The following is a 17,093-nucleotide window of genomic DNA, read 5'->3' as shown; positions in this document are numbered from 1 at the left end:
CTGGTGTTAGTTTCACAGGTGAGGACACTGAGGTGACCTTGTCTGAAGTTGAAGAGCTAGCCCTGCTTTGACTTTGAGGTCCATGCTCTTAATCACTGGGTTAGGTCTCTTCCTCTGAATTTTTCAATAACTTTTCTAGTTCTGTGTGAAAGCCACAAACGACCATTGTTAGCAATTCAGAAGTTGCCGAACAGCATAAAGAATATTAAGAATCCCATCACCCCATGATATTTATTTCCAATATATGACAGCATTTTATGCATATATAAGTCCTGTTTTTTTTAATTAACGTATTTATTTTTGACTGCACTGGGCCTTCATTGCTGCACTAGGGTTTTCTCTAGTCGTGGCGAGCAGGGGCTACTCTGCATGTGGTACATGGGCTTTGGTAGTTGCAGCCTGCGGGCTCAGCAGTTGTGGCACTCAGGTTTAGTTGCTCCTTGGCAACTTCCCGGACCAAGGATAGAACCCATGTTCCCTGCTTTGGCAGGCGGATTCTTATTCACTGTGCCACCTGGGAAGCCCTAGGCCCTCTATTTTAATAGTTGATGTCATCCTCACAGGTTAGTTTTGAAAGATTTTTTTTAAAACAACCTAATCTTATCTCATAGGTAGTTCCCAAGTAGACCTTTTTGTAAAAAAAAAAAAAAAAATTATTAATGATTTATGAGTTAGAGTGAATATAATCACTTCCCAGAGACTGGGTTCTCTTTCTGAATGTAAAATCACTCAGGGATTTGTAAGCTTTTGCATAAAACTGTTTCTGTATTTCAGGTTTTTCTCTTTTATTTAAAAACTCTTTTGTCTGCACCTTGATGCATGTGGTATCTTAGTTCCCCGACCCGTTCCCCCTGCAGTGGAAGCACAGACTAACCACTGGACTGCCAGGGAAATCCTTGCTTCTGTATTTATGATGATTTCTTGAGAATATATTTCCAGAACCTGAGTTACTGAGCCAAGAGTTTTTACAGCTCTAAATTCCTGTTGCCAAATTATTTTACAGATGGTCAGTCGCTCTGCACTCTTCAATTAGCAGTGTCTGATTTACTTCTAATTAGATGAGCATAAAATGCTACCTTGGTTTAATTTGCATTCTTTTTCAAAGAATGAAGAATGAAGTTTTTAAAATGTATTTGTTAGTCATTTGCATGTCTTCTTTTTGTGGAAAGTATTAGCACTTTCCAATCAGAATTTTTATGATGATCAAAATGCTCTGTATCTACACTATTTAATGGGTTTCCAACAAGCCAAATGTGGTTCTTGAGCCTTTGAAATGTGACTAGTTTGAATGAGAAACAGAATTTTTAGCTTGGCTTAAATGTAGATTGAATTAATTTACTAAACTCTTTAATTTACTGTTATTGTTGTTGTTCAGTCACTAAGTTAAGTCCAACTCTTTGCAACCTCATGGGCTGCAGCATACCAGGCTTTTCTGTCCTTCACTATCTCCCAGAGTTCGCTCAAATTCACGTCCATTGAGTCGGTGATGCCATCCAGCCATCTCATCCTCTGTGGCCCCCTTCTCCTCCCACCCTCTGTCTTTCCCAGCATTGGGGTCTTTAATTTACATTAAATTCTTTCAATTCTAAATTTCAATAGCCACATGTAGTTGATTACTACCATACTGGATAACCCGGGTCTAAATCTTTCCCTGATTATGTATTGGGTGTGTTATATTGATTTGTATGAGCTCTTTATATATTATGGCTATTGATCTTTTGTCATATTTGTTGCAGATATTTTCCCCAGGTTGCAATTTGACCTTTACTTTTTTGTTCTCACTGTTTATAGGGTATCAAGACATTCAGTTGCCCGATCTCGTGATCTTTTCTTTTGTGGTTTCTCCCATAGCTTTAGGCTTAGAAAGTCCTCCCCCTCACCAAGGTTTGATAAATATGCTCATCAACTTTATTCAAGTCTTTCTGTGATTTTTTTTTCTTTAGCTCTTTAATCCACCCAGAATTAATTTTGCTGTGTGGTATGAGATACGGCATGTCTTAGTCATCTCTGTGCCCGGCGTAGAGTATGTACTCAATACATTTTATCTCAGATGAGACACTTTGGTGCCTGCAGGTTAGGTGGGTGGGTGGGGAGGGGTGGGTAAGCAGGATGAAATGAAATAGAGGATAAAATACCACTACTTAAAACAATGATATGTTTTTAAATTGTGATATTTATTAAAATTTTAATAATGCAAGAAGATGACTCTGATACAATGTTATTTTCAAGGAAAGATACAAAATCATATGGACAATGTAATACCAACTATGTTTTTAAAATGCAGTGAAAATATTGGAAAAAGCATGTCAAAATATCAGTAATAATTTTCTCTGGGTGGTTGGTATTTTTTTTTTCCTGCTTCTTAACCTATCTATACTTCCCCCGTTGCCTACAATACTTTGATGATCAGAAACGTTAAATACAGCACTTGAAGAAATAATGCCTGATCGCTTCCCAAGCCATCATCAACCAAGCCAGCAATTCACACGGCCAAGCTCTAGGTTGAGGGCTGGTGGGCCATGGTAGGGAAGGGTCCTACCTGGCTTTCAGTTCAGGCAAGCTGAGACTAGACTTCCGTCTCAGCTCACAGTGTTTGAGTGTCTCAAGTGATATAAACTGGGGCGGTTTCCTCATCTCTAAAATAAAAAATAATAATGTCTTTGTGTGGGGGGCCTGTGCGGTTATATTGTTTTGCTGTTAATTACACAGACAAACACAGTATACATATGTAATATTATATGTATCATAAAAACGTATTCAAAGATGCTAACATAAACATCTTAAAAAGAAACCTTTCTTTATCTCCATCATTCTCCACTAAGCCTACCCTACAGATACTACCATGGCTTAAAGTTTGGTTTGATTTTTTTTTTTTTTTTTAAAGAGAAAGTTACATTTATTGAGTGCTTGCAGTGTGCCGGGTATAATTTTAAACCTTTATAGTAGTTAACTCAGTTACTAATGCTTGTATCAGTCATATGAAGTATAGGCACTATGAGTGCCTGCATTTTGCAGATCAGGAAATGCAAAACACAGAGAGGTTAGTGACTTGACTACGGTCTCATGGCTGTTGGGTTGCAGAGCTAGGATGTGTACCTGGGTCTCAAAACCAGTACCTCCTATGATCTGGGCTATTCTGGAACTGCTCCAGTAGAAGACATCCCAAAACTTACGATGGGTGACCCATTGGATGTCCCTCTCCAGAACTGGTCTGAATCTGTATTTACTTACTTACAAAATGGGATATTATATACATATATACTGTATAATTTCTTCCCCTTTTCACCTCCCAATAAATTGTGAGTGATTTTCTATGATGGTATGCGTGGATTATGTCATTCTCTTTAATATCTGCCCAATCATCTGAAATATGTGTGCCAGGATTTATTTTATCATTTTCTTCATCAGCATTTAATCTGTTTCCCCTGTTATAAGGAGAAGTCAGCAAACATAGGCATGTGTGTTTAGTGTCTTTTAGGATGCCTTTCCCAGGTGGTGTTGCTTTGTGTGTATGAGCATTTAAAAATTTGAAAGGTAATGCTGATACTGAGGTAATTTTTTTAAGAAAGTTGAACCAGTGGACGTGATCAGCATCATGGTAGGAATGAATGTCCCCCACGTCCTCAAAGCTGGATGTTACCGACAGTCTTTAACTTTTACCAATATAATAGGTGTAAAATATCTAGTGCTATAAATTTTAAAAAAATAAATTTTTATTTCTTTAATGTCAGGGAAGCTGACTTTTTTTTTTTTTTTTCGTATGTTTGGTGCGTATTTGTCTTTCTTTACTGGTTAATTACCTCTTCATATTTTTTTGCCTGTTTTTCTTTTGGGTTGTCTATCTTTCCTGGTTGACTTATAGAAACTCTTTATATATCATGGATATTAATTCTTTGTTACATATGTTGCAAATGTTTTTGCCTCCACTTGCCATTTTATTTTTATTATTCACTATTCATAAGTTTAAATTTTTTATGTGGTCAACATTCTTTTTCTTTCTCCTTATGAATGCTAGCCTTTTTTTTTTTTCTTTTTTAGATCTTTCTGATGTGGACCATGTTTAAAGTCTTCATTAAATTTGTTGCAATACTGCTTCTGTTTTATGTTTTGATTTTTTTGGCCACTAGGCATGTGAGATCTTAGCTCCCCAACCAGGGATCAAACCCAAGCCCTTCGCATTGAAAAGTGAGGTCTTAACCACTGAACCACCAGGGAAGTCCCTATGGATGCTGGTTTTATGTCATACTTAGAAATTTTCCACATTGAAGTTACAGAAATCTTGCCCTATATTTTCTTCTAGAATTTTTGTTGTTTTATTTTATAACATACATCTTTAATTCAAATCTGGTGTGAGATGTGACTTGTTTCAGTTATTTTAAATCATCTTTAAAGTTTTTAACTTTTTTCTTGAAAAGGAGAGAACTTGTTTCAAAACCAGTATCTGAAATCTCCTCATTCCCCTGACTGATTAGAAACACGACATTATTGAATTTGTTAAAAATCTGGGTCTTCTTCTGGATTTTCTCTTCTTTTCCCTTAGCTAATCTAGTCCCAAAATGGTATAACCAGTTTTAATTTCTGTAAATCTGTAGGCTTAACTATGTTCTTGATATGTGGAAGGACATTATTCTTCTTTCTCAAACATTTCTTAGTTATTCCCCCTCATTTTCAAGTAATCTTGTCAAATCTTCCACCCCTGAAAAATCCCATTCGATTAAAATGTCAGTGACTTGTATGGATTGATTTGAAGTAAAATGAACAAGATTACAAATTTGTGCTGGACTAAATAAAATTTATGCTTTGCCCCTCAGTTTCCCAGTTGTAAAGAGAGGAGGTTGGATTCGATGTGAAGTTCCCATCAGGCTCTCTGATTAAAAATTACAGGGACTTCCCTGGTCGTCCAGTGGCTAAGACTCCACACTCCAAATACAGAGGGCCCAGGTTTGATCCCTGGTCAGGGAGCTAGATCCCACATGCCACAACTAATATAGAAGAAAAAAGTCCCCATCAGCCAGGAGCTTCTCATCTAAGGGGAGTTTCAGCATGCTCAAGACATTGTGGCCAAAATGCCCAATTAATGTTCCGGACTCATTGGCAAATGTAGATAAAAGTAAAAAATAAAGGGAGTTCCCTGGTGGCCTAGTGGTTAGGATTCCAGGTTTTCACTGCCCTGGCCGGGGTTTAATCTCTGGTCGGGTAATGGAGATTCTACAAAGATAAATAAATAAAAATTTTTAAATAAAATAATTAATTAAAAATTAATTAATTTGTGACCCCATGGACTGTAGCCTGCCAGGCTCCTCTGTCCATGGGAATTCTTCAAGCAAGAATACTGGAGTGGGTTGCCATGCCCTCCTCCAGGGATCTTTTCAACCCAGGGATTGAACCAGTCTCCCGCGTGGCAGGTGGATACTTTACCATCTGAGTCACCAGGGAAGCCCAAATAAAATTTTTTAAATAAAAAATAATAATAAACAGATGGAGTGAGCTGCAACTGTCAACCAGCCAACAACATCTTTGGGCATGCTTTGCAGGTGGCACAACTGTTCACTTTCTTTAATTAAATTTCAGGTGAAAAAAAAAAATGATCATTGGTACTTGGATTTAAATTCTTAGACAACAGTCCACCTTTTGGGGAGTACTTTCTGTTTTTAGTAACCAGCTATGTTTGATGGGCTGAATCCCTTGGACACCATAAGAATGAGTCCAGGCTTGGACATTCACAGCCTCTTAGGGTCGGATGGAACCTCAGAGATCAAACTCTTTCTCATGTAGACCGGGAAAATGAGTCCCAGAGAGGCAAAGAGACTCACCTAAAGTCACACAGCAAATTGGAGCCAGGAGAACTCCAGATGGCTCTACGGGTGCCTTTTGGTTTATCCGATTTCCCTCAGGTTTCTGGAGAGAAAACTCTTCAGTGGGGGGCAGTTGTGACCCTGCTCACCCCAACTTCAGGCTGGGTAGTCAGAGGGTCTATAGAGCAATGGGGAATGGGGGTTGCCCCCTATGGGGCAGGCCGATACCACATCCTGCTGATTCAGGCCTCTTGGGAAGCCCTGATTTTATCTAGAAAACTCCCCATGGTGCAGTACACACGGGGTCTGAGGCCCTGGCTTCTGATCCCAAATCGGATCCTGACTTGAGCTGGGCCTCTGTCCTCTTGGCCTGCAGAAACGGTAAACCAAGCAGATGGTTTCTAAGTCCCCCACTGGGACTGGAGCCGCCAGGGCTGGCTTCTCTGTGTTCTTAGCATCTCAGCATAGTTTGGATCCACGGCTCTGTGTGTTCATCCTGCCAACCCGAGTGTGACCACAGTCGGGGTGTGTGTAGGGGGTGACAGTGGGCCGTGGCCGCATCAGGCCCCAGTTTAGTGGCCAAAGATTAGGGTGGGGAAGCTGGAAACAGACTCATGCTCACTGGAAAGCCACTTAGATTCATTGAGTGACCCGTCTCCCAGCCAGCACCACACCCTGGAATCTGCCTCTTTGATTTCCCAGTGCTGGGTGAAATCAGCTATGGTCAATCCGTGCCTGTTCCAGCCCAGGCAAAGGCTCCAGCTTGAAACGCCCCCACCCCCCTCAACCCCTGGCAGGTCACTCAGCCTAGGCAGAGGAGAATGAGACTTGGGCCTCATTATCCCGAACCCATGTGGCCTGGCCCTCAGCATCTAAAGGCAGGAAACTGAGGCCGGGCCCCGTCACTGTCACCTCCCTCCTCTGGGACTGCCCCAGGTGAGGCCCCACGTCTTCCCAGAAGCCGACCCACCCCCCCTCCCCGGGCACGGCGGATGGGTGCAGTTCTCTCACCCATTCTTGTAACCCACCGGCTCCTGCTGTCCAGGTCAGGCTGGTTCCTCCTCTCTCTTTAAAAGCAACTTCCATACCCACTCCAGGATTCTTGAGCTTCCCTTGTGGCTCAGCTGGTAAAGAATCCGCCTGCAATGCAGGAAACCTGGGCTCGATCCCTGGGTTGGGAAGATCCCCTAGAGAAGGGAAAGGCTACCCACTCCAGAATTCTGGCCTAGAGAATTCCATGGACTATGCAGTCCATGGGGTCGCAAAGAGTCGGACACGACTGAGTGACTTTCACTTCCGTGTGGATGGACCCAGAGGCTGTCATACAGAGTGAAGTAAGTCAGAAAGAGAAAAACAAATATCGTATATTAATGCATACATGTGGAATCTGAAAAAAATGGTGGAAGATCTTATTTACACAGCAGAAACAGAGACATAGGCATAGACAACAAATGTAAGGATACCAAGGGGGTAAAACGCGTGGGGTGAATTGGGGTGACGTATAAGCAGGCTCATACGTCAGTTTTTTACCGGTGGCTCAGCGGTAAAGAATCTGCCTGCAATCAAGAGTTTGATCCCTAGGTCGGGAAGATCTCCTGGAAAAGGAAATGGCTACCTACTCTGGTATTCTTGCCTAGAGAATTCCACGGACAGAGGAGCCTGGTGTGCCCCAGACCATGGGCCGCAGAGAGTCTGACACAACTTAGCAACTAAACAACCACAACACTATTGATGCTATGTATAAAATATTAATAGATAACTAATGAGAACCTACTGCATAGTACAGAAAACTCTACTCAGTGCTCTGTGGTGACCTAAACGGGAAGGAAATCCAAAATGAGGGGATATATTAGTCACTCAGTTGTGTCTGACTCTGTGACCACATGGACTAGAGCCCACCAGGCTCCTCGGTCCATGGGATTTTCCAGGCAAGAATACTGGAGTGGGTTTCCATTTCCTTCTCCAAAGTGGGAAAGAAATCCAAAATGAGGGGATATATGTATAAGTATACCTGATTCACCTCGCTGTACAGTAGAAACTAATACAACATTGTAAAGCAAATATATGCCAATAAAAATTTTACAAAGAATAAAAAATAAAAATAGCTTCTGTCTTCAAGTCATAGATGACCTTCCAACTCCTTAGATGTTCCTAACTGAGATATTTATTTTCAAAGCAGTGATGTGGGTCATCTTTGTGGATGGCCTGTTCATTCATTCATTCATACTTTCATGGATCAAGAATGCACTAAGCACCTGGCCTATGCTGGGCACCCTGCGTACAAAGATGGATAAAAGGCAGTCAGTTTGGAGATTCCTATCCTACCTGGATGAATGGGGGCAGTGAGGGGTTTGTTAAGCTCCCCCCAGGTTTTGGGGGAGGAGCCCACAAGTTCCTTGGGGAGAAATGGGGCTCCATTGGACAGTCTGAAACAGGGTGGTTCTGGAGACCAACGTGGGGTTCCATTGCCTATGGCCTTGTGCTCAATCTTGCTGCAGACTATATTCCCATATTCAGACCAAGCAGAGGATGGTTCAGAGTCCCTACAGGACCCAGAGTGGCGATGGCCATGTCTCTCCTACAGCCCGGTTGGCCTGTGGTCAACCAAGGCCATACCGAGGGCCTCGCTGGTCCGTGAATCTGGGCGGCCCCCAGAGCTGCATTCAGTGTTCTCACGTTGGGTGGGCACCTCTCCTCCCACCGAGTTGCCACCACCACCACCAACTCTTCAGGAAGTGGTTCTTTTTTCTTTGTTTCCCCCTCCTCAGTCACGCATAGATGCTTGGTGCCAAGAGAAGGAGAGGCCAGGCTGGAGGGCCAGGGCCTCAACATAAACGGCTCCTGACGGGTGGTGCCAAGGTCTGGATATAGAGACTGCCCTGCAGGCTGGGCCCACCCTCAGGGAAGCCTTGGGAGTTTTTAGTATGTTTTTCTAAAATGAATGAACCCTTCTCTTTGATTAAGAATACTGATATATGCTAATTGTCAAATTACTTGCAGAAGACAGAAAAGAGTAAAAAAGAGACTTTACCTCTAGGTTCACTAACCAGTGACAACCACTGTTGATGTTTCTGATATGCATTGTTCCAGACACTTTCCTATGCAATCATACACACCTGTAAAAAAAAAAAAAAAAAAAAAAGAGCAAGAATGGGCTGATGTGACACATGCTTTTGTGCTTCATATTATAGTTGTCTCTTCAAAGTAGGAGTTGTGGGTCCCGTTCTCCCTCTCTCTCTTTTTTTTTTTTTCCTCTCTCTTTTTTGTATCTGCTTTCTTGTTTGCTTTTTTTTTTATTTTTTGGTTGCTCCAAAACATGTAGGATCTTATTTCCCCAACTAGGGATCAAACCCACACCCCCTACTAGCGGCGAGTCTCAGCCACTGGACTGCCAGGGAAGTCCCAGGTCCCATTCATTCTTCCTGAGGAAGTCACGATTATTCATCCCATTCCCTTTATAGTGGCCACTCAGGTGGTTTCCATTTTTTCCTCTTGCCAGCACTCCTTGGGTGGACATCCCTGTACTCAAATGATGGTGGCTAGGACCAGGTGGCTGCCGGGGAGGTGGGGGACGTGGTCAGAGTCTGGCTACATGTTGAAGGTGGAACCAGCAGGGTTTCCCTCTGGTGGATTGCAAGAAAGAGGAGTCAGGGGGTTTTGAGCAGAGTACCTGGCAGAATGGGGGGCCCTGTCCTGAGATGGAGCCAATTAGCTGTTTGCTTTTGGCCCATATTCCGCTTGAAAGGCCATCGCACATTCCAGTAGGGATGCTGAGAGCACCGTGGGGAGTGGGAGATGTGAGTCTGGGCCCAGGAGAGAGGTCCAGGCTGCGCACATACTGGCGTCACCACTGTGGACGTGGGCGGGATGGTGGGCGGTGGTGGCAGAGACCCATGAAGTCACTGCCCCGCCTTTCTCTGCCCCGTGGTTGTGCCCCAGAGAAGAGCCAGACAGTTCCATCCGGAGCCCACCCCCCTTCACCTGGCAGCCATTGCCCTCCCCCTCCCACCTTCCTTTTCCAGCCACCTGTTGTCTCTGTGTGGGTGGAGGGAGGGGGTTGCTATTTTGGGCTCCCTCCATCCCACAATGAACAGAGGAAAGAGCTTCGGAGGCATTGGCGCCAGCCCCAGCTCGCTTGAAACTAGGTCAGTCTGGAGCCCGGGGCCTCCACACCCAGCTCTGGTCTGCCATCGATCTGAGACCCGCATGTCCCTGCTCCTGGCGGGCGCCATCTGGGCCCCCACAAGGCTCTGATCACCCCCTGGTGCTCTGTTCAGGCTCAGAATGTGAACCGGCCAACTCTTGTTCAGGCTCCAAGCATGGGCAGTGGGAAGGGGCATTTCTGCCGACACTGTCCTGCAGGCTGACTGGAAGGGCTGCTCATCATGATCCCCAGGAAATACAAATGTGTTTACAGAATCCCCCATCTGATACTTCACAGGAAGGATTCAGGCTCAGGCAGAATTGTCTTTGAGCTTTTTCTTGGTTGGCTGTAAAACAGATGTGTAAATAGACACTGTCGATGACTTAAAAAACACACAAATTTTACTGAGTTATAACACACACACACATACACAAAACCACTGCCCACTTTGAGATATAGAACATTTCTGCCCCCCAGAAGGCTCCCTAGTGTCTCTACCCATCCATAGCTCCCTCCTCCCATCGTGAGTTAAGCCCTGTTCTGACTCCATCATGGTTGATTAGTTTCACCTCTTCTTGGGCTTCATATAAATGGAATCACAGAGAATTTGCTCTTTGGTTTCTGGTTTCTACCACTGAATTTCACAGGCCTGTGAGATTCAGCCCTGTTTTTGTCTGTGCTTTTTAATTGCTCTGTTGGATCCCATTGTATGCATACCACATCTATTCAGTGTTCATGGCACTTCTCTAAGTAACATGAAGAAGTGTGTCTTTTCCAGCATTGTATTCCCAGAGCTTGGCGTGAGCTTGCTGTACAGTTTGTCTGATAAATGAATGAATCAATGTTCGAATTCCCCTGGGCTGGATTCAAGCCATTGTGTGCCCACCCAATTTGTGGACTGCCTCTCAGACATGCTGGGATTGTCTATCAAGGACCAAGCAGTTGCTCATGAAAACCTCTGGCAAGGACCTGGAGTCCACAGTCCTTCTCCCTGTTCCCTGCTCTCTGGAGGGTGCATCTCTTCCTCCATCAGCCCCATAGCAGACCACTCACTACCTTATTACAGTCCAGTTCTGGGGTTGCTTGAGCCCCTGGTCTGACCCCTCATCCCCACCTTGGGGAAATGAGCAGCGACATCTGTACACCAAGTGGTCTGAAGCAGTGTAGGCTGCAAAGGTGAAGTGCTCAAGCCAGAATGAGACACTGGATGCCAGAGCCTTGCTGTGTGACTACGGCCATACCACTACCCTCTCTGGGCCCTGCTTCCCTTATCTGTGCAGAGGTTCAGCTTTGTCTCATTTGTAGGTTTCTCTTGGGGCTTGTCTGCTGGCTGTGGGGCCCACAGGATGGGGTGCGCCTCCTCTGTTGGCTGCTGGAATGGGCTGATGGGGTTCAAAGCTGCCATCCCGGAATTATACTTCTCCAGGTGGGAAGCTGTTGCTCAGCCAGGTACATTGCTGAATGATCACGCCCCCAGCCCTGCCTTGGTCCTTGTCTTTGATGGTGAAATGTGAAATCAGGAAGCGGCTAGCTCTTGAGTGAAGTCGTATCGAAATGAATCCATCAAGGCAAACGGGATTTTGATTGTGTGTGTGTGTGTGTGTGTGTTCCGTGGTTGCTGTTTCCTGACTGGAAACATAAAAGATGACAGGGTGCTTTCAATAGAAAACAAAGCGAGAGGGGTGATGGAGTGTACATTAGGTGGGGATGTTAAAGCCAGACTCTGTGGGAAGACAAGCTCCTACAACACACTCTGAGTCTTCTGCCTCCACACACAGGCTGCATCTATACAGTCTAAACATCTGATTGAATCCAAATGAAAAGAGGCTAGATATTTTGTCTATACTGGTAGCAAACGTACAACACATATAACCATTCCATTCCTGTGCCCTTTTAACAAACATCACTAATCAATTACAGTATTCATTTCTGCCTAGTTCAAATGCAGCTTAGATTCATTCATTCTTAATATAAATAGCATTTCACACCATTAGATCTGGTGTGTGAATTGAAATCTATCTGTTAACTCTGGTCTATACATAAGTCATTGGAAAGACTGATGCTAAAGCTGAAGCTCCAATACTTTGACCACCTGACACAAAGAGCTGACTCACTGGAAAAAAAAAAAACCCTGATGCTGGGGATATTGAAGGCAAAAGGAAAAGATGGCAGCAGAGGATAAGATGGTTAGATAGCATCACAGACTCAATGGACACAAACTTGAGAAATATCCAGGAGATAGTGAAGGATAGGAAAGCCTGGCATGCTGCAGTCCATAGGGTCTCAAAGAGTCAGACATGACTTAGTGACTGAACAATAGCAATGCATAACCAAGTACTATGAAAACTTGAAAACTTTTGCATGTTGGCTGAGGTTTTTTTTTTTTAATCTAGGTTTTGGATTAATCTAAATGCTCACTTTATAAAGTCTGAGAACTCTAGAAAGAGCCACCTGAAAACCACTGTTAGAGCACCCTTCCTTGAGGTACCCTTTAAAAGTAGGAAGCGGGAGGATCTTTCTGAACCTTTAGCATAGGTTTTCTAGTCTGAGAAAGGGTGCTGGGACAGCATCAGAGCTGCGGAACTTTGAGGGAAGGGAGAAAAAGGGAAATGGCAGGCTTGACCCTCTCGTCTGACTATCTCCTTTAGGGTTTGAGTCAGTCCTGGATTGAAAATGAGGTGACTAACAACAGTGACAATAACATAACAGCAATGTGTGTCTCAGGTCTGTAGGTCACGTTGCAGTTTTTTTTTTTTTAATATTTATTTCATTTATTTAATTGGCTGTGCCAGATCTTAGTTGAGGCACTTGGGATCTTCAGGCTTCCTTGAGGCGTGTGCGATCTAGTTCCTTGACCAGGGATTTAACCCAGGGTCCCGTGCACTGGGGGAGCGGTATCTTAGCCACTAAATCAGCAGGGAAGTCCCCACGTTGCAGTTTACAACGTGCTCTCCCAGGCCCTGAGAAGTGTCGTTGTCCTCATTTTAAAGTTTTTATTTCTGGATTTATTTCTCTGGTTAGGGTTAGGAGTTATTCCTCATTTCTGGGGAAACAGACATAGAGAAGTTCGGTGATATATGCAGTGACACACAGCCAGGAGTGGCCCGAATTGTCCTGTGTGACCTCAGCTCCCGCGTGACCTTCCCACTTCCGAGTGAGGTGTCCCTCACGGATTTACTTCTTAGCTGACCACTCTGTCAGTCTTTGCCTGCTGCCCTGGCTGCTGACTGTCCCCGAGCTGAATGAGTTCACGGCACATGTAAAGTGGAGACATTTCTCTCCACTTTCTCCCTGGCAGTTCCATGGGCTTAGCCCCATCTCCTCTCCTGGGGGGAGATGACGTGAGTTCTTGCCTCCAGTCACCCCCCAACCTTGCTCACGGTGCTTCTGTGTGCTGCTTAAGGTTGGGAACATAGCAGGTAGGGGAGGTCTGGAGGCTTGAGAGTGAAGTTAGGTTTGGAGCGTGATATGGACCTGGTCTCTGCCGCTGGCTGGCTTCAGCCCCGATGTAGAATCAACTTACTAAAAGCTGCAGTCCCCCAAATGCCCAAGAACCTCTTCTTGGTTTCTCCACTTGACTCTAAGTTATTTTGGAGTTTCTCTATGGCCCTCGCCCCCACCCCCCTCCGAAAACCTGCTGCTTCGTAAGTGACACATTCTGATCCCCCAGGGAGAAAATAGGGAAGAGAATCCTTGCAAAACCAGCCCACAATTTGGATCCGGCCTGGACAGTACTGTATTTCCTAGTCAGCTTCCCACCTCCAAGCTGGTACTCCATCCAGTCCTTCTTCCAGACAGCTACCAGAGTGATCTCTGTAAAACAGAAATCTGAAAACTTTCCTCCAAGTTTTTCAGCCCCTCCCACATCACACACAGCAGACAGATACTATCAGACCAGACTAGGGGGACCCTGGAGTGGGATTGTTGCCATAGAAGAATACTGCTCTGAGGTCCCAGATCCCAATTTTCCAATACAACCTGGGCAATCTGGATTTTAACAGGAAATCTCCCAATTTTCAAGTGTTGGTTTATATTTTTAAAAAATCACCATGTGGGTGAAATGCACAAATGAAGCATTTCCCACAACAAAACATACCGAAGTATTGTGACCTGTACTCAGGAGATGCTGGCAGTTCTCTGTAAATGCCACTTTCTTGTGCCTATGGCTTCCCACGTCTTGATCTATATGCTGTCTTCACAGATCAGCTTGTCCACCAGCTAGCTGTGTGGCTTTGGGCCAAATGAGGGAACATCTTGGTGACTCCTTCGTAGGGTGAAAAAAAATTTGTCATCTACCTTGTAGAGTGATGGGGAAGGTAATATAAATGAGTGGATGTGTAAGGCATGAGAAAGTTCTTAGCATATCGTCGATGCTCGGCCGGTGTTAGCTAACATTGTCATTATTATCTTTATCATCCTTCTACTCTTGGTTGACACCTTCTCTGAGAAGCCTTACTAGAATCCTTGAGGACAGCCCATCTGCCCCTACCCCTTGATCCTGTAGCACAGGTGCTCTCCCATCCTAGCACCCAGCTCTCTGTACTTGTGTTACTATCTCAGTCTCCCCATGACAGTGAGCACAGGGAGAGGAGGAACTGTGTCTTTCTTTCCAGGCCCAGCTCCTAGCAACATCTGGCCCATGTTGGGGACCTCCGTAGAGGCTGGATGAATAGATGTCCCTCGAATGAATGGAGGGCTTCCCAGGTGGCGCTAGTGGTAAAGAGTCCACCTGCAATGCAGGAAACATGAGAGATGAGGGTTCAATCTCTGGGTCTAGAAGATCACCTGGAGTAGGAAATGGCAACCCATTCTGGTATTCTTGCCTGGAAGAGGAGTCTGGTGGACTACAGTCCATGGGGCCGCAAAGAGTCGGACAGGACTGAGCACACAATGCTAATCAATGAAAGAGTGAATGGGAGGCTGGAAGCCTGGTCAGCTGGATATTTCAAGCCTTCTGTAGGGCAGTGCTCCTTCTAGAGGCACATCAGGTGGGCCTGTCTGGTCCCCACTGCGGTGTGACATCCATTGTTTCCAGCAGCTCGGCTGGCTGAGGGAAGCAAAGAAACAGGAAGCGAAATTGACAGACACTGACCAACTCCTTTTCACTTCTGGTGTGGATGAAAGAAACTGAGCCCCTTGAGAGCCGGGTCGGGGGGTGTGGGGTGCGTGAGTCATGGTGTGTCATAGAGATTTTTTGGATGCATCTTTCAGTTTCAAAAGCACGAAACACTCTTACTACGGGTTGAGAAACCGGAACGCCAAATGACTGTGTCCCAAACAGGACGCTGCTTTCTGTGTCTGGTAAAGTACCTGGGAGTTTTTTTTTTGTTTTGCTCCATCTCAGTCGGTGGCTGAGCTCTGGGGCCTTACAGTGATGTTATGGTCCCATACAGTAGCGTTCCTGAACCTCTGAGCCCTGACTAATTCTTCTGTCCACGAGCTGGTGTTAAAAAAAAAGAACACAAAAACCCTCTGTGGTCACAACCGAGATGTGACTGATGATAGACTCTGAGTCCCGAGAGTCTCACCAGCCTACTCTGGCACGTTTTGGGGATGCTGTGAAACTCGACAGAGCTGCCTGTCATCATAAGAGAACCAAATGAGTGGGGGTAAGAACTTCAGATCCGCGCACGAATTCTGTTTCTTGCTGGTGGTACAAACAGGCACTTGCCGGAAGCTGCCTCAGTGGAAGCAAGGTGGAGCTTTGCAAGGGTACTGTCGAGTCTTTGCTGGGAATGATGGAGGTTTTTTCCACTTTCTCATTTTCCATGACTCAAATACTGTTACGACCCGGGACTTTTCGTGTGTGGGATCCTGGCTGAATGTTTGTGATTTTCAGGAGTTCTGGTGGGAGTCAGGTATGACATGGCTGGGGTGAATCTGAAACTCACCTCAAATTTACATTCCATTCATCATGATCAGTGACCCACATGTTTAAAAAGGCTTTGGTGAGAGAATCAGTGGGACCGGGCAGGCGGAATGTGATTGCTTTCGTTGGTCCCTCCTGCACTCATCCTCACGCTCCAGGTAAATTGACCTTGAAGCTGGACAAAGTCAGTCTCTCAAGGATGCTTACTTTCATGGCCCTAATTTTGTGTACAGTTGGATTTTTTTAAAGAGGGCCCCTAAACTGTATAAGCTTCAGGTCCCCAAACCCAGATCCATCCCCAATCATGTATCATGAATAATTAACTGACTCTATTGACTAAGAACTGGAATCTTGGCTTCATCTAGGATCCAGCAATTGACAGATTTGTTTATCTTGTTTGTAGCTGTTATGGGAAGTATTTACTTCATACCCCAGATACAAGTCATATCCTTGTGACCAGTCAACCTAAGTAAATAATAACTATGGGTAGCTCTTGCTAGAAAATAAAAGGCCCAACATAATATGCATTTGAATTAGCTTGGATGGCAGAGAGGGTTGTAAGTGTGAAGAAGTTTCTCAGTTGACATTGACAGCTGACACATTCATGGTCCTCTATAAGATCTCACAGATAGGGTTTCGAGGGGCTGACAACTACCTGTGAGGTGGGCAGGACAGGGGTCATTATCATCCCTTTCAGCAGGTGCATAGACAGATCTAGAGGTCAAGGAACTCATTCAGGGTCTCAGTGCCACTAAGAGGCACAGCCAGGACTCAAATCCAAGTCGCTGAAACTCCAAATTCAGTTAAAACTGCCACCATGTTGCTTTTCTAAGAAGCTGCATGCGAGAAAGACCAAAATAGGTTTGCTGATAAGTATTTACTCCCTGGGCTTCCCTGGTAACTCAGCTGGTAAAGAATTTGGCAGCAGTGGAGAAGAGACCCCAGTTCAATTCCTGGGTCTGGAAGATCCCCTGGAGAAGGGATAAGCTACCCACTCCAGGATTCATGGGCTTCCCTGGTGAGTCAGGTGGTAAAGAATCCTCCTGCAATGTGGGAGACCTGAGTTTGATCCTTGGGTTGAGAAGATCCCCTGGAGGAGGGCATAGCAACCCACTCCAGTATTCTTGCCTGGAGAATACCATGGATAGAGGAGCCTGGCGGGCTTACAGTCCATGGGATCACAAGGAGTCAGACATGACTGAAGCGACTTAGCCCCTTTGCTCCTTATGGAGAGCGACCGCACTTGAACTCTACCTGGATGGGTCAGCAAGAGTGAAAGTGACTG

Source organism: Bos taurus, chromosome 29 (assembly GCF_002263795.3).
Source record: "Bos taurus isolate L1 Dominette 01449 registration number 42190680 breed Hereford chromosome 29, ARS-UCD2.0, whole genome shotgun sequence".
Lineage (NCBI taxonomy): Eukaryota > Metazoa > Chordata > Mammalia > Artiodactyla > Bovidae > Bos > Bos taurus.
This window is presented reverse-complemented; position numbering follows the sequence as displayed.